This window comes from Manis javanica, chromosome 13 (genome assembly GCF_040802235.1).
Source record: "Manis javanica isolate MJ-LG chromosome 13, MJ_LKY, whole genome shotgun sequence".
NCBI lineage: Eukaryota > Metazoa > Chordata > Mammalia > Pholidota > Manidae > Manis > Manis javanica.
Window position 1 is genome coordinate 2,416,942 of NC_133168.1, and position 14,539 is coordinate 2,431,480.

Consider the following 14,539-nt stretch of genomic DNA (forward strand, 5'->3'; position numbering starts at 1 on the left):
CGGCCAGCCTGGCGCACGGCCCGTGGGACCTTCCCTTCCCTCTGCCCACCAGCTCCGACGTGTCGCACTGAGTTTCTATTTGCGAGGCGGCCGCGTGCACTTCTTTTTCAGCAGCTGCATTTATCGAGGAGGTGAGCGGAACCTGGTCCCCGTGACCCGTGTGACCGAGTTTTGGGAATGAGGGCACCTGTAGGCAGGGGCTGGGCCAAGGCGCAGTGGCCTTCCCACCAGACAGAAGCAGAGAGTGGAAGTGGCTGTTCTGAGGAAATTAATCACCAGGGAAAAACAGGGTCCACGCCGTGCTTTGAAAGGTGGTGATGTTTCCCCGAGACTGAGGACTCACCTTTTGGGAGCTGAATATCTGGTAACAAAAGACCGTTGCGCTTTCCTCTCTCTTGGCTGAACATTCCAGAGCAGCAACCCTCCTTCTTCCGAAACAGAACCATCTGGCTGGAAAGTAACCCTAGAGAAACACGCAGCCCTCCCTGAGGATGGGCACCGTTGGGAGCGAACGCTGAGCCCGCCGTCCCAGCCTGGCCAGAAGAGGTGGTCCCGAACAAAGAGGTACTGGGCCGAAACCCAGCGGAGAGAGCCTGTTCCGTGCCCCTTCGGAGGAGGGCTTGGCCGTCCCTCTCCCTCCGCATCCCGGTGCCGTTCAGAGAGGAGTGGTGGCATCTGGTCCTCTATGGCCTTCAGAAAAGAGGCTGATCCCTTTCCTTCCCAGCCCTGGAGGAGTCAGCACCCTCACCACTGGGGAACCACAGGGACGTCAGGGCTTCATCAGACAATTAGCTGTGAAGATAAGCTGCTCATCCCAGAGAGAATAACTGGAAAGTGTTGTGTGGGGCACTGGGCTTAGTGATAAGTAAAGAACTCCAGTGAGCGAATATATTCCTGCCATTTTTCAGTCCTGAGGAGCCAGTGGTCCTTGGTTTCTGATGTTGGCATCGCAGCCTGTGCCCGGGGACATGGCTGTGACATTCGGGGGCCAACCCAGCAGTCATCTGTGCCTTTCCTCTTATACTGGGAATTCTCCTTTTCAGGTGCCAAAAGATGCTCAAGCGTATTTGATCCTATCCCTTTTAAGAGCTGGTTTGCAGAAGTGGTTCCAGTGGAAAGTTGCAGGTAGCTTTACGTCCTGGCGCACAAATCACAAACAAGACATGGAAATGGGAAAAAAATCCAACTGGTTCTAACGTCTGAAACCAGCACCTACAGTGTGAAAATGAAACTCTTGTTTGGGGTGTTTGTGACATAACTCATGTTAAGTACTTAACATAAATAATGAGGGTGGACTGTAAGGCAGGGTCAAGTTGCTGCGTGATGTGGAAATGGTTAACTGGTCCCACAGTGAAAGCTGTGCAGCTGTGTGTTGTTTTTATGTGACCAGGAGAATAGAAAGGCAAGTATAAACTCTCAACAGGGGATCGAAGTTGGAAACTCGAGCTGGGGTGTGATGTGTGTGACAAAGCGGGGGGCCAACGACATGTGAAGCTATGGAGGCTGGCCTTTTCTTTCTCCTGCCTGCCCTTGCAGTTAGAAGTCATTTGGCATGAACCCAGAGGGGACAGGGGAGCTGAAATTATCCGACAGCGGAGTAAGGAACAGGGGCATTCAGAAAACTCCGTCTCACTCATGTTTCCCTGGACTCAGCCCAAATCTCATCCCAAATCTCTGCTAAAGTCAAGTGCTGAGAAGCCAAGTCCTCACTAATTGGCTGCAGACCAGAGTAATGTGGAATAAACTATAAGTGTAATTATTTAAAAAATATGTATTTCTGGGCACATATTAGACCACCATTTTTAGGATGTGTTTGACATTTTCATGCCTGAAGAGAAATTTCCATGGGACCAAAGACTTCCCTGGCCCTCTGGATTTTTCCAGCAGTGGCCAGTGTGGGTTACACGGCTCCCTGGACCAAGGTAAGCAAACCCAGGGGGCCCTCTGGCCAAGATTTCCTGTATTCCACGTGTGCACGTGGTAGACTGACCGTCAGTCCCAGGGCACTTGCTGTCTCATTCCTGCGGGCACAGGATAAGACAGCTTTAGAACAGGATAAGAATTTACACTGGACCGTGGAGGCTCTGAAGCCCCAGACCATGTTCCAGCCAGTTCACCCCTCAGCAGAAGCTGAGAGGTTAAAATAAGGCCAAATAATGAACCAGGGGGAAACCACCTGATGTTTGTGTTTTGAATACGTATTCCATTCATTGAGCATCATGGGCTCAGGGATGCTGGGGGAAGCACTAAACGTGCTTTATCTTATTTTTCTGACTTAGTCCATATAGGAGGTCACCATGGGAGGGGCTATTTTTATCTCCATTTCACAGATAGGGAAACTGAGGCTTATATTAAATGACTTGTCAAGGATCCCAGGCTGTATGAAGTATGCTGATTCCATTTCCAAAAAAGAAGTCTTGCCTTCCGGTTTGAAAGGCAAAGGGGCGTCGGTGACTCTTCGCCTGTGAGGGCTGAAGAGAGGAGCTCCTTCATGCGCCAGAGCCAGCTGCCCCTGCGTGGCCTGGCTGGGATGTCCGCAGGTCCAGCAGGTTCCAGAAAGGAAATGATCCCCTGGTGTTTCCACTTGGAAAGGCATTTTAGCCACGGCAAACTTTTAAAGCAATAGGCTCTCAGTCCTGTAAGACGCAGCTCTCACATTTACTGCAAATATCTTCTGATGCCCTGTTTACTTGCAGTGAACTTTCCACGTAGTATAACCCACCCGTACCCATAATTTAAGAAGACTCAGTCGAATGCCATAACTGCAATACAAAGAGGACCAGAGGAGAAGTGATTTCTAGTTACTTCCAGAGAAGACGCTGCTCTGCATGTTAGTGGGGTGGTTGGTGCCTGACATCTGCTCCCTCCAGGGCAGCCTGGAGACAGGCAGGCGGCAGTGGGGACTCGGATAAGACTAGCTGGAGCTCCTGCCAGAGGCACGATTTCCCAAAACTGGGAACAACTGGGAACTCTGAACAGGAGAACAGTCTTCTCTCAACTCCTTCCTGGAAGATAAAGTGTTTGTTACAGCTGAGTAGAAACACATCATGTTTATACAGAAATTAAGTTAGTTCTGGGTTCAGAAAAACTGTGTTTTCCCTTAGGGGACTATATGCTGAGACTGCTCCCCATTATGTGGGGCAGCTCCGTGCGTCCGGCATCCCCGGGCTCTGCCCCCTCAGTGCACACACGCACCTGCCCCCGTGTGTTTATAGGATGAGAACACCAGCGATCCATTTCTCGTACTAAAGAAGAAAAGGTCCACAGGGCCCTCGTCAGCTGGCTCAGCCTGCCGTAAGGAAGCGCTGGAGGGTGGGGGCCACACGGCGGAAGTGTGTTTCCTCACAGTCTGGAGGCTGGAGGTGCGAGGTCAGCACATCAGCTGTCTGGCTGCCCCCGCCCGCCTCTCCTCTGCTCGCCAGCGCCCGTGCCACCATGTCCTCGGGTTGCTCTTCCTCTGCGTGCGCCCTGGCTCTCTCTCCCTCTACTTGTGAGGACACTGATTCTGCTGGACAGGGCCCCACCCTTATAACCTCACTTAACCTGAATTACCTCTGAGAGGCCCCATCTCAAGTACTGTCACACTGGGGATTCAACGTTCAACATATGCATTTTGGGGTTACACTATATTCAGTGCATAATAGTGTTTATTGAAGATTTAATTGAACAGTTTTCATCTATTTCCCTGCAAACTATCAATGGTAAATGTGCCTCATAATGGTCTCTTATGATTAGCAAAAACTACATTTGAATTTCAGATCAGTCACATTTTTGCCATGCCCACCCCAGAGGGCCAAGGGATGCACTTCTTGAATGTTCTGACTCTTTGCCCACGGCAGAGAACGTGGTCTGATGTCTCCAAACTCTTTTTTTTTTAATTTTTTATATAGGTATTATTGATATACACTCTTATGAAGGTTTCACATGAAAAAACAATGTGGTTACTACATTTACCCATATTATTAAGTCCCCACCCACACCCCAGTGCAGTCACTGTCCATCAGTGCCTCCAAACCCTTTTGAAGCGGCGACTGGAATCTCCCTGTGTCACTGTCACGGCTCCCCCGCTGGGCATGTTCCCCAAGCCCAGAGAACTGGTGGGGCTCAGCAGGGAGGGGCGGGCTGATGGGGGTTCGCCTCACTCGCCACCCAGCTCCCACTGTGCGACCTATGTCTCCGGGGGGGGGGCAGGAGATCCCCCAGCCCCTGCTGAGGGCAGGAGAGGCCTAAGCTGCTTTGCCATTAGTGGGGAGGGGGATCTTAATGAAAATAATTGATCTTACTTTCAGCCCTTTACCTAGATTTTCCTGAACTCTCCAATCTGAGATATTCCTCTAATTCTTGAGAGATTAACCTGTTGAAAATGAGTGATAATTATCGCAGCCTGTATTTTAAAACTGATGCTCAGATGCCTTGTGCTGCTGCCCCGGAGGCGCTGAGCAGCTTTGTTGCCGGGACACTGAGGCCCCACCAGTTAAGTGTCTTGCTTCAGGACCAATGACAAGAGCAGGACGAGGACAAAATCTTGCATATTGAATCCTAAGCTGGAGGCATTGCCAACGGGCCAGGGAAGTTCTCCTAGAATCCCTGATGTGAGAATGGGCCACACAGGCTGTCTGGGTGTGAAATCTGAAAACCCATGCTTATCAATGTGACTCAGAGGCTCTCCCGACTCCCATCTGGTGGCGTGAACGGAGTGGGGCCTGCGGAGCTGTGGGTGATGCGGGGGCTCCGGGAGGAAGCCCAGCAGGCGCTTTGCCTCGGGGCCGGGGGCTCTCTGGGGGCCTCTAACGTTGACTTTCCTCACATACATCGGTGCCCCCTCCCCCCTGAAGGTTTCCGGTGGATTCTGGCTCTGACGTGGCAGGCGGCATGGGGAGGGCCGCCTCAGAGGAGGGAATGAGAGCCCTGGGCTTCGGGCTCCTGCCCTGGCAGTGACGGCAGCAGGGCTGTGCCCAGCCTCCGGGACAGAGGCCAGCCCTGGAACGGCCTGAGCCAGGGCTCAGCCTGCCGGCCCGGGAGGGCCTCTGCTTGCAACTGTCCCTGCCCACCGACCACGTGAGGGTGGGGCCTGGCATAGAGAGGGGCTGCACGTGTTTTCTGGCTGGATGGAGGATTTTTGGGCAGGAAGGACATGGATGGTTACACGAGGGGGTCGAGCACCCACAGACTTGCCTGGCTGCCTCCTGAGTTCCACGCTGGCATTGCAGCTGACAGGTGCCCTAGACTCGGCATTTCCCGACCCGGACTCGTCATCTGTCCCCGTCCCTACATCTTCTATCCCATGAAAGCTCCCACTGCCTCCTCAGCTACCCGCAGTAACAGTCTCAGAATCCCGAACTCTCTTCACCCCATGCCTCCGACCCGGACACCAAGTCCTGATTGGCACTACTTCCCAAAGACTTCCCTGTGCCCCCAACCTGCCTGCTTCCCCCTGTCACCCTTGCTCAGATCCTCATCAGCGCCGGGACCCGCTCTGCCCTGCGCCCACCTCACGCGTTCACCAAGGTCTTTGCGGGACACCCATGGGCTCTGGTGACTCGACTGCTTAAAAACTTCGGGCAGATTCCGTTGCCTGCATCATGCAGCCCATTATAAATAATTCCTTGCACGCACATCCGCAATAAATAACATATCCTAGTTTATACACATATTAACGCATTATGCATATTATAAAACATATGCAAAAAATCAAAACGGAAAAGCCCATGTGAGCCTTTTGCCCTCCCCCATGCAGTCCCAAAGCCTCGGGTCTTCTCGCTTTCTGTTCCCGTGTCCTGGAATTCTCTTCCCGCACTTCTCCAGGTGACGAGACTCTCTGTGTCCTTCAGGACATGGCTTACGTGTCACTCCCCCGGCTCCAAATCCCCCACAGACTTCCTCTGTGCCTTCTTTACACAGAGTTTCTAGACCCTGACCTCCTCCTGCCACGGGACTTGAGGAGGTTTTTCTGGTGGGCGAGGTGGGAGAAGGAAGGTGTGGGGATGCGGCCCCTTTGCTGCTGAGGATGAAGTTCCTATGGTAACGTGTGTCTCCTTCCTTGTTAGGCATCCCATGGAAGTGTTATTTTGTCCCCCCAACCCCATTTCAGCTCTCCTAGGGCTGCAGGTAGAATGTGTCCCCTCCAGGCGAGCACAGAGGCAGCAGCAAGCCGGGCCCCCAGTGGATGGGGGTCCCTGAGGCCACTGGACCCCAGCGCCCAGCGTGAGGCAGGTGAGGCAGGAGCCGGTGGGATGTGCGCCCCTCAGGGGAACTGGGTCCTGGAAGTGCCTTCAGCGGTTAGATTTCCCTAGCAGGATAACAGAGCAAGCACTTCTTTGAAACGAGTGGTGGGACCAGCCTGGGTGTTTCATAGTCGCGGGAACGGCAGATCACCTGCTGCAGAGACGGTCCCCAGCCCGGGCGGGAGCAGCCGGTGTGTCCTGGGATGGGGCTGGGCCGGGCTGACCCGGGTGCCGGGGCGCGGCAAGGAGCTCCACCTCTGGCCAAGGAGATGCTCAGCTCACCCAGCCCGTGTCCTGTGGGGACCTGTGCTAATAACTACAACAGTGACGTTGTAACGGGCCCGAAAGGCGGACGCAGCCCTTCCTTACTTCGTGCTCAGCATTAGCCGGGAGCTTTGCGACCCCGGGGCCCTGGAGCAGGGGCACATGATTGACGGGAGGCATTTTAAGTAGAGGCCTTGGGAACGTCTCTGTGCTGTGGCAGCTCAGGGGGACCTGGCCCCTCACGGCTACCCAGCCGCGCCTGCCCCTAGCCCTCAGCAGCCATTAAAAGGTCTTACTGACGGCAGGGGCAGGGGGTGGGGAGGACAAGGTGCCTAAGAAGGGAAGGACTCCTGCAGGCCGGTGTCCAGCGCCGGTTAGCTGCTCGGTGGTCAGCACCCAGAGCCCTTGTTTTAACAAAGTGGTGGCAATGATCGACAGGGATGGCTCAACCCCATGATGGGTCCCGGGGCATTTTTAAAAGGCTCTTTTTAGTCTGGCCACCTTTTCATAATTTGGCTTAAATACAATGCAAGAATAATGGCATAAATAAAAAGCTGTTAGCACATATGGCCCCTGAAATTTATGGGTATTAGGCAGAAAAAGCTTAGGAACATTTCACCAGATAATTCTCCAGTCCCCTAAGGCTCATTTACACACCTCTCCTCTCCCTCCCCCATTGCTGATGTACATTTGCTGGCTGACCCCTGAGTCCCAGGCTGGGGGGGCCACCTCTGCCCTCAGACAGTCAGGCTGATTCTTATGCGGTGGGCATCAAAGCTCTGCCCAGCTGCGGGCTCCCCATGGGCCAAGAGGCAAGAACCAAGAGAAAGGCATGGCACCCGCCTTCAGGTCAGCAATGTGGCCTTGGAACCGGCAGTCTCCCTCCGACTGGGCCTCTGTCCCCACCTCTTTCAGCTTTAGCCCTGGGGCTGGAGGGTGGAGAGCTTTGCTGGGAGATGGTGGGACTAGGTGGCCCTAAGGGGCCAGGATGGGACTTAATACTCAAAGCCAGCTGCTTTGGTTCAGGGCTGGGACGCAGTGCTGAGTCCTGGAAGGCAAGGTTCAGGGCAGTGGCCCCCCCAGAGGTGGGCATTAAGGAGCAGAACCACCCAGTTATGCCCCAGGGGCTGGTGACCGGGTCTTGCTATGTTAGTGGAGAAGCAGAAACCAATTGGTGGTGGTAACATTTGTCAGGTAATTAGTGAATGTGACAAATAGTGACTGAGGCGCTCTGACAGGTGAGGCACATGGAGTACTTACTCTGGCCGTGCAGGTAGACAGTCAGGTGAGTGCCCACAAGGGCCAGAAGGGGGGCTCCTGCCCTTCAAGGATCGCCTCCTCCGGGAAGCCTCCCTGCCTTCCTGCAGCCCTTGAACTTACTCTTCGGAGGGCCTTTGAGGTCTGTGTTGGGGTTTAACTATTCCATATGTGTGTGTGTGCATGTATGTGTGCTGTGTCTTCTCACCTCGGGCAAACTGAAGATGGCTCCCGCCTCGCACAGGAAGCTCTGTGGGGCAGTGTAGATGCCTGGGAATCCCGGGGTTTGAAACCCAGCCCTGCCGCTGCCTGAGTGGTGAGACAGCCTCTTTTCATCTCTCTGAGCCTCAGCTTTCCCAGCCTGAGAACGGAGACCCCAACAACCGCTTGCTATGAGAAGCGAGTGAGCTTAAATGTGCCTAACATTTAGGATGTTGCCTGGCTCACAGGGATAGGCTGTAAACTGAAGCCAATAAGACTCTGTCATGGAGCACACAGGGACTGTCACCCGAGCCTCTGTTTGTCATGTTAGGAAGAAAATGTCCTTGTGACTTTCTGTCCTTGAGTCGGTAAGGGGCCATCGAAATTGACAGCTGCCTCAAGTAGAGAAAAACAGGAGGCGCAGGATTCTCCATGGGGGCACCTGGCCTGTTACAAATCCTTTGTATTCAGTGAGGAAAGAGAAGGAACAAGGCCCACGTCGGACCTGCTGAGGCCGGCGGGCGCATGCAGGTGGGGCTCTCCTGGCCGTGGCTTCTCCACGGGGACCCCGGGCTCGTGCTGTCCGGTCCCCACAGGCCCTGGGTCTCCCCGGAGGTGATGTCTGTCCATGTCAGCGCCATTGTTCTTGTTAGAGCTGCAACCTTACATTTCAGAAGCAGGCTGATTCTCATCAGGCCTCATTGCCAAGATGACAGCCGCCTGTGCCCTCAGATCCGTGGCCTGTAAACAGCTCAGCACGTATGTGAGACTCTGTGTCACTCTTCGCTGGGCTAAGCTGGAACATTACAGTTGAGGAGAACATGGGGTCAAATTGAAAACGGGGCTTTGGCTGGGTCTGGGCACAACTGGGGTTTTCAGGCAGCTTTCTTCTAACAGAAGCATCAGGGTCCATCAAGCAGTCCAGTGCCAGAGTTTCAAGGTGCTGCGTTAAATATTCCTGCAGCGCCTCCGTCCATCACCTTTTTTAAGATGAGGGTATAAAATGGTAGGAAGCGCTCCTTTAAAAAGGCCGCAGCCGCAGCCTTCCTCACGATAGGAACTACGCTGTTGAAAAAGCTGGTGTCTGATGTTTTCTCATTCATTCGTATTATCTCAGTGTCCACTGCCACCCCTGTATTTTAGGTACTGTCCTGGAATAAATGGAAAGTAAGGCGTGGCCCCGGCCTCTGTGGACCTGGTGGTGTACTAGAGGGGTGGGCAAACTTTTTCTGTAAAGGGACAAATAGCAACTATTTTAGGTTTGGGGGCCCCGTGGTTTGGATTGCAGCACTCCCAAGGATTCCACGCCTCCTCCACACCCTCAGCTGTGCGGTCCTTCCTAAGCCTGCCGAGCCCTCTCTGCCGTCCCTGCACCCACTATCCCCTCGCCTCCGAGACAGGCGCTAACTCCAGCGGCACCGGCCAGTCGCGAGGCGAACCGAGTGGACGTGTGCAGAGCCCTTGCTCCGGCTCCAGCTGCCGCTCAAAAATATGAACCCCTCCTTTCCTTCCAGATGGATCTGAGAAAGTGAAACCCCTCCCAGTCTTCCAGGCTTACCCGGGAGCCCCAGCTCCAGCCCAGCGTCTCCCCCAAGTCCTTCATCCTCTGAGCCCTTTCTCTGGACACCCAGCCTCTCTATCTTGTTACACTTTGCTTGCAAACATGCTTAGGTCTCCAGCACCCGGAGGGATTTAAGAGAGGGACTTGAAGAATAAGAATGAGAGGGGGTAGGAGGGGAAGGAGAGCCTCTGTCTGACCTCACGGCTCCCCCAGCGCCACACGTTTTCCCTTTTGTCCAGATGGTCTCCGACTGTCCCACACTCTCTGTTCGTTTCAGTTCCTTCCCTACGTCTTTCCTTCCGAGCACCCTGGGCTGTGGAAAGGAGGGCGTTAGGGCCATGCACACGTCTCCACATTAACACTTGTAGGGTCACAGACCCTGGGCAACTCACACAGCTCCAAGCTCCTCACCCACACAGTGGGAACAGTGAGGTCGCCCTCAGGAGGGGATGGCATGTGGCAGGTACCACTCAATAAATCCCTGTCCTTTTTCTCCTCCACGAGCTCCGTAAGGAAGGGTAGGGGCCTTTCCTTGGGGAGTTTGGAGCAGAGGGTGGGCATGGGCTGGTTATCATCCCAAAAAGTACCCGACACAGCTCTCTGAGTTGGCAAAACGTGCCTAGACCTTTTCTTTTCTTTTTTTCTTCATCTTTGTTAAAACTTGCAAAAAAAACAAGATGGGATTCTAGTCATGTAAAGACAGAAAGGTTGATTTAATTGATCAATTAATTACTCCACTCAACACATACTTTTCCAACATCAGCTGTATGTTCACCCCTGTGAAAGGCTGGCATATGAAGGTGGGTTCCCCTGAGGGACAGTCTCAATCTGATTGGGGCTGAGAGGAGAGACGTGCAGCCATCCTGATGGCGGTGCCCGAGGTGGGGTGTGGGGAGCACCTGCCTGCCAGGGGTGCAGAGGAGGTGGAGAGTCTCCCGGTGGGTGTGCCCCCGAGCCATCCGGAGTGAGGACTGTGAGGGTGCCCGGGCAGAGAGGGAGGCGGGAAGGGGCGCAGGAGGCCGGCTGTCTGTGGATCAGTGAGAGCCTGCCCTGGTCTGGACTAGAGAGACGTAAAGGGGAGAACGCAGGTCAAGGTGTGAGCCTCCTCGTGACCCTCCCCTGGGACATAAAGACTTAACTTCCATATGGAGGGAGCAGAAGACTTCCCCGCGTGACTCCGGAAGGAGGCGGTGGGCCCGGGGAGGGAAGGCTCCGGGGGGCAGTTCAGCTCTAGATCCAGAGGCACTGGCAACCGGTCACGTCCAGCCGCACAGCAGGCTCCCACCCCCGTGTGTGCACGTGGGGGCAGCAAGCATGGGGCTGCTGCTTGTCTGCCAAACATAGAAGGAATTTATAAACGAGATGGGGGAGAGAGGAACGTGACCTCCATCCACGCGCCATCCGCCACCTCCCGCCCGACCTGGGCGGCCTCCACGGGCCCTCACACCTCAGGCTGGGGAGGGGCAGGGCGACCGGGGATGGGTGTCCAGCTCAGCTCTCGCTTGCCTTACGAGCCCTACTTTTGCCACACTTTTTCCTTTCAAGGGGTAAGAAAAAAGGAAAGGGACAGTTGGATAGCGTCCTCGGGCAGCAAGAGAAGCCGGGAGGGTGAGCTGGGCTCACTGAGTGGGTGTGTGGGTGTGCATGCACGGGGACGTGTGGGTGTGCACGCACGGGGACGCATATGCGTAGGTATAGCACATTGTGTTTTGATTCAAATAGTAGGACTACTCGAACTGCTTGCACAACATATTGCAATTCGAATCTGGCCCACATTCTCTCCCTTCTCTTCTCTACTCTCCTTTGGGCATCTTGCATCTGAAAGGCTGGAATTAAAATTTAGAGGTGGCCCCCCATCTTGTCTTCCCAGGGGGCCTGGCCTCAGGCAACTATGCACATTCTGCCAAGACTTAATTTGTAGCAGGCTGTTAAGGTTTATTGATATATATACGCACACACACACACACACACACACACACACACACACACACACATATATATTCCTTATACAGGTTGCACACACATATATTCATGTTTCAAATGAAAATTAATAAATTGAAACAGAATCTCCATAGTTGTGCTCTCCACACAGCAGCTAGAGTGAGCTTTTTAAAATGTGAGTCAGATCACATGTCAGAGAATGAACTGGTGCTCATAAGTGGCCTGCAGGGCGCTGCATGCTCGGGCCTGCATCCTCCGCCTTAGCTCATCTTCCTCCCCCCTCGCCTCCCTTACTCTGTGCCCAAGAGCTGGCCTCCCAGTGAACCCACCACAGGGCTCTTGCATGTGCTTGTTTCTCTTCCAGGACACTCTCCACTTCCATGTCCCTGTGGCTCACTCTCCCAGTTCCTTGAGGTCTTTGCTCAAACATCCCTTAATATGAGGGGGCTTCCCAGACCACCACTGTAAAATACCCCCCCACACCCGTATGCTTTCCCCACTTAGCCCAGTTTAATCTTATGACATTTGTCATCATCTGGCTTATTGCATATTTGTCTCTGTCTGTCTGTCTGTCTCTCCCACTAGACTGTAAGTTCCCTGAGAGAATATAAGCTCCGTGCTTTTTGTTGTTGTTTGTACTGTGTTCTTAGTGCCTGAAACACCAGCACATGGCAGGTACTCAATAAATGTTTATTGGGTAAATGGAGGAATTGATGAAGATACAGTAAAAAGTAAGAATTTCTCTCCACTCTCTTATACGCTCATTCCTATTCCGCATTTCTCAGTTCTTAGCATGGTAACAGTTTATCCTTAGAAATTTTTCTTTGCTTACGCAAGGATACCTAGAGGCTTCTGCTTCTAGTTAGGATGTAGAAAGGTGTGAAACACCTTTGGGCCTGGGATGCAATAAGAATAACCTGGGGAAAAAACCCATAATTTTCCATGGGACTAGCAAAAAGTCACGGATGCAAAAACCCCCTGATGAACTATATTCTAGAGAAATGAGCCCTTCTAGGTACTGCAGAGAACTCTAGTCTCCATCCGTGGGGAGTGGGCAGATAGAGCAGGTGTAGGAGTGGGGAGTTTCCCCAAGGAGATGCTTTGTGGACCATCTGGGAGGGTGACTGAGGGTACCAGGCCAGAGAAGGGGTCGCTGGAGTCGGGAGTGGGGTCAGCATCAGTGAAAGTGTGGCCTGGGTCTGGCAAGGAGTGGAGTGGACCTGCTGCACACAGGGAACTTACAAGAAGCCAGTCAGGCCGCAGAGAGCAGTGCGTGCTGCTGGGAGGGGCTGGAGTCCGGAAGACCCTTGGGTTCTGTCAGGAGACATAAGCCGCGCCAGGAATTTGAATAGGGATGATTTAATATGAAGAATTGCTACTACATAAAAGGTGGTTAACCAGATAAAGAGGTCAGAGAGAATAGGAACATGGTGACTGCAGAGAGCAGTCATGTTCCCTGAAGCTGGAGGGAAGTAAGCAATGGGGGAACTAGAAACCCAGAGGTAAGGTCCCTGCAAGGCTAGACTCTGGGTGTCGGGGGAGGCAGGGTGTTGACGCGTGTTGGAGGGCGCCTGCTGCCCAGCCAGACAACCACCGGCCTCTCTCAGACACACGGCCAGGATCCCTGCAGACTGACTCCCTCGCCACCAAGAAGAAAACCAAAACACTGGGAGAAAAAGTCCCTTCTTTCTCTTCCAGATTTGCAGGGCCTGCCCAGTGCCCTCTGTGGACAGGGCTTAACACCAAGCTGACTGGCAAGTGAGAAATGTAGTCTGAAGAACCCAGCCCCTGTATTACAGAGTGAGGCAAAGAGAGCTGGTTGGTTGCTGAGAAGTGATAAATTAATACGTGGCCCAAAAATACATTGTAAAAAACACACGCAAAAAATAATACACTCATTTCCTCCTTTCTGCATTTTTTTGCTGAGATAGCAGCAGTTGAGGAAGGGCTGGTAGGCAGAGAAAATGATGTCATCTCAAATGTCTCCTAGTTTTGGGATTCTCGGGGCCCTGTAAGAGTTGAACTCAAAAGTAAACAAAGAAATAGGGGAAACTGGTTGGGGGCCTGGCAAATCACAGGTAAACCCGGCCTCAATAAAGCTGCAGCTCAGGTCAATTCTAAGTAAACCTGAGGGCCACCTGACAGAGGAAAGGGCTTGCAAAATAAATAAATAAATAAAATAAATAAATAAATAAATAAATAAATAAATAAATAAATAAATAAATAAATAAATAAAACTAAGCAAAAAATAACTACTATAAGTATGTTAAATAATTTTAAGAGAAAGATATTTCAGGAGAGAAATGGAAACTCTGAAAACAAGTAGAAATTCTGAAACTGAAAAATAAAACACAAGACATAAAAATGAGTGGATGGGCTTGTGTGGGAAGGGCACAGCGTGGGGAGGGGCTGGGACTCGAGGACCCACAGGCTCCCTGACCCCTGTCCCTCCTCCTGAGGGCGTCTGCATCCATTTCCATGTCCCCGGTGGGCTGGGCATAGCAGATCCCCAGAGTCAGGGGGAAAAATGTCTGTTTCTGGCCATTGCTTCCCTCTCAAGGGCCAAGAACGTGCCTTTGGCCCTGGCCTCATCGTACCAGGAAGCCTGTGAGGCCACCAGGCTGTGCAGGTGTGGCCATCAGGGCAGACTGGTCGGACCCGCCGGCCACACATCTCTGGTGGGATGATGCTGGGACCGGATGGCACAGGATGACTGGAAGCCATTGAGATCCTTGGGAATCACAAGCAAATTAGGGCTGCATTTCATTTTATTTCTTAGAATTTAGAGAAAAAATACATGGTGGGGAGTTTTTCTCTACTACTTGGTCCAGCCCTGCTTCCTTCTACCTGCTGTGTTCACAGACCTGGTGAGGGTCTGCGTTCCTGATCTTTGAAGACCCTGGGATTTTTCTCTATGAAGTCAGGGTGAGAGGGAACCGGGGTGCAGCAGCTGCAGGGACAGGTGGCACCGAGCACCCACCTCTCCCTGCAGCCGCACAGCTCACAGAGAGCGGCGGAGCCTCCCTATACCAGGGGCCAGCCGCGGCTTCACCCGGTGAGCTGGACATAATCTAGACGGGACACAGGGCTG

The 14,539-nt window shown here is 53.1% G+C and overlaps 1 protein-coding gene across 4 annotated transcripts in view; it reads left to right on the forward strand.

Moving 5' to 3' along the window:
* SCML4 (Scm polycomb group protein like 4) overlaps positions 1–14,539 on the forward strand; it is a 78,921-nt gene that overhangs the window by 18,759 nt on the left and 45,623 nt on the right. The gene's annotated exons all lie outside the window — the stretch shown is intronic.